An 8,970-nucleotide genomic window follows, 5' to 3' on the forward strand; every position below is an offset into this window, starting at 1 on the left:
CTTGTAGCGTCATTCAAAAGAAGACTTGAGGCTTTAATCGCTTCCAAAGGTGCTTCAACAAAGTACTGAGTAAAGGGTCTGAATACTTATGTAAATGTTATATTTACGTTTTTTGTATTTTATAAATTTGCAAACATTTATTAAAACCTGTTTTTGCTTTGTCATCATGGGGTATTATGTGTAGATTGATGAGGGGGGGAAAACGATTTAATCCATTTTAAAATAAGGCTGTAACTTAACAAAATGTGGAAATAGTCAAGGGGTCTGAATACTTTCCGAATGCACTGTATGCCAGGTAGAGAACATTCAGTCTTATTGTTATTCTGATTACAAATGCTCAAGTTAGTGGTTTGGAAACATATTCAACATGTAGATTGCAGTCTCTCCACAACTCCACATAATGAATTGTCATTTTAACACGTAGGGGGCACATGTTTTGCTGCAACTTTCACTTTCACATTTATCTGTCCCAGTACAGACATTTGAAGGATGAAATGGCGGACGCTGCATCATTCAGAGACAAAGGTAAGCGCAGTAATACCTCAACAATATATCTGTTGGCCTTATGTTCATCAAATCGTGTAAGGTATCATTGATATTGTTGGCATACATTTCTAACTCAATTTTCCAAACTGGCAAAATATTATTTTTGGGGGCTCATATTGGGCAACTGCTCTTAGTCTAAAATGGCCTACAACACTGCTGTATCTTTGGAAAATAATTTACCGGAAATATCTGAAACAAGGGGTTCTGGAGAAGGCCTTCACTAGGCAGGCATCATATTATTGTTTTCCAGCTTATTAATAAAAATGTAATACCTGAACGCTAATAATCTAAATAATGTCACGGGTCTGTGTCAGAACTGATATGGTTGTCTCGGGTACTGTAGGTATAATTTTAACTGACTTGTCCGGAAGCGCCCATACAGATCCGAACGTGACTGCTGCAGTAGAGAGAGAGAGAGAGAGAAAGTTAGGAGATATCTAATCAATGGAAGAAGGAATTAAAATGACGAATGTCGGTAAGGAAGCCCCCTCACCTCTCTGATTCAAAGCTGTTGGGTTAAAATGTGGAAGACACATTTCGGTTGAATGCATTCAGTTGTGCAACTCCTTGTGTCAGTAGATCACAGTACGGACAAAGACAGAACAGTATGAAGATATGCTAAAACTCCTTCTCCAATAGAAATCCCTGCTCACACTCACAAGCGATGTCATGGCGACGTTGGCAAGCTAAGCTCATGCGCAGAAACAAGTCATTGGGGCTAAAGGTTGTCTGCGCATGTGCAGGCCGTCAACTCAAAGGCACTCCTTCAATATAAAGTAGTTTTTCACAAAAATAAAAACGTGACAGTTTGTCACTTTCACGAAGTTGGAGTAATAACATGTTAAAATAATTAAGACATCGGCTCGAATCTACGTTGTGCCTTTAGATTTCGAGAAAATGAACAACTAAGGAATCATTTTCACTTCCCACATTGACTTCTTAAACCCCAAACCCCGGCTTGTTCTACTTAGTCTGCTTCGCAAGCGTTCCCCGAAGTCTCGCAATGTTGCATGTCTGGGTTTAGAAACTCTGTGGTACGGCCCCTCCCCTGCCTGCTAGAGCGGCAGCTCTCTCCCTCTTCTCGCTTTAACAGCTATGGTTAATAAAGTGAATATCCACATGCGAATAATAAAATAATATGCTGGACTTAATATATTATTGTTTGTGAAACACTAAAAGGTGACTATATGATACGTAAAAATACATCATGTTGGAAATCCTCAAAAGGCTAATGCAAATAGTTGCCTCAATGTTTTTAAGTGGAACTAGCACAATATTTTTTACAGTGTAATGTGGCTCATATAGCGAGGATCGCTACACTATCTAGCAAGGTAGCTAGCTACATAGCTAACTTTAGCATCCACCTCCCTCCTATTAGAATTTCTCTTAAGAATCGTAGTACAAAAGCACTTTTCACCAGGAATGATGTTTTATTGTTGACAACAGCTAAATGTATGGGCTGACCAGTGGAAAAACTGCTCTTGTCATCTTGAACAGTAGCTAACGTTAGCAGCAGCTGAACAGGAAATGGGTTGGCAGTCTACCTGAATTATATTAATTCACACCTGTCAATACTGTGCCTTCAAAGCTTAGAAACCTTGACATATTCATAAAAGCTGTTTAAAACAATTCTTATTATAATCTTTTATCACAATAACGTTGATATGACATTAAATTTGCTTAGCGATACCTACATAGCTACTCAACAAAACATTATTTCAGAAGAAAAGAAGTAGCAGGAGTGCTTCAGGTTTTCCACAAGAACCACAGCTGCTCTTAGAGAGGAATCAGGGTGTCTAACCTGATGAAGACAATATACATTGGTGTATTTTAATAACGTTTTAGCCCATACATTAAAGGGTTTTGGCTGTGTTTCGTGTAGGCTTACCCTGGCGTGACGTTTTGATAACCGTGTAAATGTTTCTCTGACAAGGTGACTTTCATCAATATCTTCGGCTCTATTAACTCTCAGATTCGAAAATGCTAATTAGCATCAAAGTAGACATCATGCAAAACTACAAATCCCTGCAAGCTCCTGCACGTCATAGATTACACCTTTGCTAACAGGTATTGTGTCAATTTAAAACGTGCACAAGACAGTTCACAGAATTGTCCATTTAAAGAAATGTTGCAAATTTATTAATTACTACATTTAGATAACATTAGATAGTTAATCCAGAGATTCTTACCTAAGCCTACACGAAACACAGCCCTTATTTTAAGTGTTTCTAAAATCCCCTATTGGAAAAATGAATGGTGGAAAAACGATTGGCACTACTTCCCTGCTTGACCACTAGGTTTTATGGGTATTATGACACCTCCACTGTGGGGCTCTATGGTGGCCATTAAACATGGCGCTTTGGCGTACAATGTGAGGGATATCAGGGGAATCGCTGTGCAAAATAAAATGCTGGAACTGTACTCACTCAATATTACTGGCTACTACTGTCAAGCTTTTTGTTCACAAGCATTGGGAGAAAAACATTATTAATTTGCAACAGGGACAATCCTCCAGTGCAAACATTTAATAAACAGGTAAACTACATTTTGTTTTATATGCATATCCTTATATTAATCAATGTGTACATGTGTTTTACAGTGTCTTCACTCAGGATTGTGCTTCTGGGGAAGACTGATGACAAGAAGAATGTAGTGGGTAACATGATCCTACAGAAAGAGGCTTTTAAGTCTGCTTATTTCTTCAACTTTAAACAGCAATGTGAGTCAGCCAATGGGAAGGTGAAAGGCAAGTCTGTTACTGTTGTAAAGACTCCAGACTTATTTTCATTGACTATGGAGTCCCTGATGGAGGAGATGATGAAATGTAAGACCCTCTCTGCCCCTGGGCCTCATGGGATCCTGCTGGTGTTGAAGCCTGAGGAGTTCACAGAGGAGAACAGAAAAACATTGACGTTCATCCTGAGCATATTTGGTAAAGAGGCCTTCAAGCACTCAATGGTGATCATTACTCACAAGGAAGTTGCAGGAAATCCTCATCTTAGACAAATGGTCATAGAATGTCGAGGAAGGAATCACAAAATGTACACACGAGGAAGTGACCACAAAGGGTTAACTGAAAAGATCGGAAAGATGGTAGAGGAGAATGAATGGAGATACCTCACCTCCAATGAAGAGACGACACATGATACCATGACACCAAAGGCTCAGAGACTGAACGTGGTGCTGTGTGGCAGAAGAGGAGCTGGGAAGACTTCTACAGCCAATGCCATACTGGGTCAGAGAGAGTCCAGTCCAAAGTCCAGCTCCTCCTCAGTGTGTGTGAAGAGAGGAGGAGAGGTGTGTGGTCGGCCGGTCACCCTCATCGAGCTGCCTGCTCTGTATGGAACACATCTCACTCAGGAGGAAGTGATGCGTGAGACTTTCCGCTGTGTCTCTCTCTGTGACTCTGGAGTCCATGCTTTCCTCCTGGTCGTACCTTTGGGTCCACTCACTGATGAAGACAAAGGAGAGTTCGAGACCATCCAGAAGATTCTCAGCTCACGAGTCAATGACTTTGCCATGGTCCTGTTTAGACAGGATTACATTCCAGTTGATAAAACTGCAGTTGACTTTGTGGAACAAAATGCAGACACAAAGCAATTGATCAAGATATGCGGAGGGCGGTATAAAATCTTTGATGCTTTGAAGATTGAGAACGCCAAGCAGACGACAGAGCTTGTAGCAGAAATAGTCCAAATGATGGATCAAAACAAGACATGCTACACTCTATACATGTATATGGAGGCACAGGAGGCTAAGTATCAATCAGAACTGGACGAAAAGAACAGAAGAATCAAGGATTTAGAGCAGAAAATCAGCAACATGTCAAAAGGTGAGTTTGTTGAACACAGGGATGAACAAATATTGGGCAGTGATTGGGAAAGCAAGAATTTTACAGTATGAGCCTTCTGTGATGATTTCAATACCAATTTATGCAGTAATTAACATTAATTTATGATCATGTATTGTTTAATTTGTAGGTGCTGAAATGGAGTGCTCCAGCACAGAGTGCGTGAGGGTGGTGCTGATTGGGAAAACTGGGAATGGGAAGAGCGCCTCCGCAAACACTATCCTGGGCAGAAAGGAATTTGAGTCTAAAATCTGCAGGAATTCTACGACAACAGTTTGCAAGAAGGCAGTCGGTAAAGTTGATGGAAGAACAGTTGCTGTGGTGGACACACCTGGCCTTTTTGACACAACATTGTCTAATAAAGATGTTCAGCAAGAGATAGTGAAATGTGTTTACCTGTCAGCTCCTGGACCCCATGTGTTTATCATAGTGTTAAGAATTGGGACAATAACACAAGAGGAGCTGGACACTTTGGACCTCATAGAGACAACCTTTGGTCCACGGGCAGGAATGTTCTGCTTAGTTCTGTTTACTAGAGGAGATGACTTGGAAACAATGTCGATTCAAGATTACATTGGGAAAAGCAAGAATGGCAAACTGAAAAAACTGATCAGAGATTGTGGAGGCAGACTTCAACAGAGTTGAAGATGACCGCACACAGGTCACTGAGCTTCTTAAGAAGATTAACGAAATGGTGTCCACGAACAAGGGCAGTTTCTACACCAATGAGATGTTCCAGGAGGCAGAGGCAGCCATTAAACAGAAACAGGAAGAAATACTGAAGGAGAGAGAGATGGAGATTAAGGCTGACATGGAGAAACTGAAGGTCAGCCATGAAACAGCCATGGAAAAGATGAAGTCAAAGTTGGAAGAAGAGAGATTGAAAGTTCAGGAGGAAAGAAAGCAGAGAGAAAACATTTTGAGAGAGAGAGGGGAAGCTATTAGAAAAGAGCATGAAGAAAAGGAGAAAGCAGAGAAGGAAGAAAGAAAGTTGAAGGACAAGAAAAAGAAAGAAGATGAAAAGTTGAAAAAAGAAACATGGGCCACAGAAAAAGAGAAGATGGAAAAAGAGATACAATCTCAGAAAAAAGAGTTGGAAAAACAACAAAGAGAAAAGGAGAGAGAATATAAAATTAGAATGAAACAACAGAGAAAAGAAGAGAAAGACAAAGAAGAATTGGTTAAAAATCAAGAAAGGCAGTTTGCAGAACTGAAAAGGAAACAGGATGAAGAAATGGAAAGGAGAGAGAAAGAAGAGGATGAGAGGAGGAAACATGAAGAGAAAGAAAGACAAGAGTGGCAAAGCAAAATAGAGGAAGCAGAGAAAGGTCAAACAGAACTCCAAGAGGTCATGCGTAGAGAAAAAGAGGAATGGGAGGAACAGTTGAAGAAAGAAAGAGACAGACAACAGGAAGAAGAAAGGCTGAGGAGACAGAAGGAGGTAGAAACTCTTGTAGAACAAGAGAAAAAACAGAGGAGATTGAGAGAGGAGTTTGAAAGAGAGAGGGAACAAGAGAAAATAAAGATGAAGGAATCAGAAGAGAAGAGGAGAGAAATAGAGTGGAAAGAAAGAGACCGAATAGAAAAAGACTTTGAAGAAAAGAGGAGAGAGTTGATAGACAAAATGAAAATGCAGCAAGATCAGTGGGAGAAAGAACGTAGTGAGGAACAGGAAAGAAGATTTAAAGAGGATGTAAATCGAAGAGAGGAGGAGAGACTAAGACTAAGAAAACTGGAGGAAAAATTTCAAGAAGAACGTGAAGAAGAGAACATGAGGAAAGAGAAGGAAGAAAAAGTCAGGAGAGAACAAGAAGAGAAGAAAATGAAGGAAATGAGGTCAGAGTATGAAAGGAAAACAAAAGAAATGATGGATAAATATGAACAAGAGGCCAGAAAACATGCAGAGGAAAATAATAACTTTAAAGAGAAATATGAAAATGACATCCAAAAATTATTGGATCAATATGAAGAAGAGAAGAAGAAGCTAATGCAAAAGCACAAAGAGGAGTATGATCGTTTAAATGCTCTATATGGTCATGATAAAACAACACTGTCTGATAAAATCAAGGAATTGGAAGAGAAGCACAAAGTAGAGATGAAAAAGTTGTTAAATCCAGACAAATCCACATGTGAAATACTGTGAGAGTCCAATGGCCTGGCTTGGGTGCCACACGATACCATGTATGGGGATGCTATTGTGGTAGATGAGTGACACTCAATAATGGTTGGCAGCTGATGGACAGAAGTAGCTCGGAGATCATTATATAAACTGAGAGATTTTCTATGGAAGTCATTCGGATGACAAGAGGCACGTACCGCCTGTCACATGAATCCAGCACTGAATTAAATAATGATGAATCAACTCTCCATCTGTGTCCCATATTCTCTTACATCCTGAAGTACTCGATACCAGAGAAACTCGTCATAACAGTTAACAAACAAAATGACAATGCAGAAAGATCCAAAAAGGAGCAAAAAATCAAAAACTGGTTACCAACGTAATTAGAGCAGTAAAATATTTTTGGGGTCATACCCGTGGTATATGGACTGATATACCACGGCTTCCAGCCAATCAGCATTCAGGGCTTAAACCACCCAGTTTCTTATAACTAATGATCATTGTAACTTAATACCTGAAATGTAAATATATGTTTAAACTGCAGCGATATGAGCAGCAGTTTGAACCAAAGATATTGCGGAGTAGCGTGATGCAAGAGGCTAGACTCCCACACAGAGCATCTGCGGCTGCGTGCTTGTCCATGATGCTTCACTTCTACTCTCCTGTGATGTGATAGCTGCCTGATCTACAGAACTCAGATACTATTTTGAATAGATGTTCTCTGTCCTAGAACTACATGTACATCAGTACATAAAGGGGAATTGTCCAAAACTCCATTTATGGTTTCTAAACCTATTTGTTGGAACTGTTTACTACCCTTGTTCAAAGCCCTTTCCTTTCCTTGGACAGATCAGACGGGCCATGACTCATGAAAGTAAAGATGTTGCTGGATTGTTGATGTCATTTTTTATCAACGTGCCAGGGTGTCATTTTCCGAAAGTCTGAAATTAGTTAACAGTCTCCATTCAAGATCACTGTCAATTACACTAAATACTAATACCCACAATATACACGTTATAAAGAAGCAGTCCGGGACAGAAAAGTGCTTCATTTTTTTAAATTACAAAATGATAGACCAGCACATCTACAGAAAACAATGTCATCTTTACATGAAGCGTTAGCAAAGTATATTGAAGGCCTACTAAAGTCAAATAAATAAATGGTGTGCAGTACATGACTGTGGTGATAGAAATACACCATTGATAAAATACACCACTTGTCATTGAATCATGATGGTGGTGTAAAAGCTGAGATAATGTTTAGTTTTGTTGAGTTCATATGTTTAACTTTTCTATCTGTGACTGTGCTTTATATATTCTGATGCTATTTCTGTCTTTGTGTTGTTCAAACCAGAGAATAAAAGACAAATCAACAAATGGGTTTTATCTTTATTTCTTCCTTTCACTTCATAGCTGTTCCCATAGCCTTGTTTAAAACACAGCTGAGTTCTTTTAAACTTGGAGGAGGTCCCCAATAGAGATTCTCCATTGAAAATGTATTGTAGTCCAGGACTAGGGTTAATGAATGTGTGGGAACACGGCCCTACATGTGAAAACTAAGATAAAACTGCAGAGCTGTTTTACCCAAAGCTGTTTTAAAACCTTTTTGAGAAAATTGATTTCAGTGAGCAGTAAATCTAAAGTAGCCTCGGTAGTCCATTCCCTAGCAGAGATGGTCTTAACTCTCTTCAACCAGCAGAAACACCAGAAACCAAATATTTACAAGACGACACCTGCAATTCAGGGCATATTTCCACTGGTTTCCAGAAGCACACTTTGGCCTCAAGGTGTAGCCAACTGCTGCTGACAGTTTTAAAAGCAGGTAGCAAGCAGGGGAGAATGTAATGACTACCTGAACCCAGTGTGTGTGCTCCGTCTGGTGACAGTTGAAAAACAAGAGGGCTCCATCACCAACGGCAGCAGCTAAAGCAAACTGATACCTGTGAAACTCATTCAGTTGTTGTATTTTCCTTCTATGCTTCTCAGTCAGAAGGTTTGTAATATACTGAACTGTACGTTCATTTTGTTTCAGCACTTTAATGAGGGCTGGATGGAGCTCTGGCAATTCAGTCCAGTCCAAGACACAGTGCCTTTCGTAATTAATGGGACATTGCCCCTCCTGTTGCTCAGTTGGTAGAGCATGGCGCTTGCAACGCAAGGGTTGTGGGTTCGTTTCCCACGGGGGGCCAGTATGAAAAATTGATGCACTCACTAACTGTAAGTTGCTCTGGATAAGAGTGTCTGCTAAATTACTAAAAATGTCAATTGGATCACAAAAAAAATGAAGCATTTTGTTATTATTTTGGCTATGAGGTTAAAGTGCAGACTGTCAGCTTTAATTTGAAGGTATTTTCATCCATATCAGGTGAACCGTTAAGAAATGACAGCAGTTGTTGTACATAGTCCCCCCATTTTAGGAGACCAAAAGTATTGGGACAAATTTGAGTGAGAAAGTT

General features: G+C 39.8%; 1 pseudogene; it reads left to right on the forward strand.

Annotated features, from left to right (window-relative positions):
- The first annotated feature begins 3,620 nt into the window (after window positions 1-3,620).
- On the forward strand, window positions 3,621-8,651 carry LOC121581662 (annotated as a pseudogene).
- The last annotated feature ends 319 nt before the right edge of the window (window positions 8,652-8,970 follow it).

This window comes from Coregonus clupeaformis, chromosome 14, assembly GCF_020615455.1.
Source record: "Coregonus clupeaformis isolate EN_2021a chromosome 14, ASM2061545v1, whole genome shotgun sequence".
Taxonomy (NCBI): domain Eukaryota; kingdom Metazoa; phylum Chordata; class Actinopteri; order Salmoniformes; family Salmonidae; genus Coregonus; species Coregonus clupeaformis.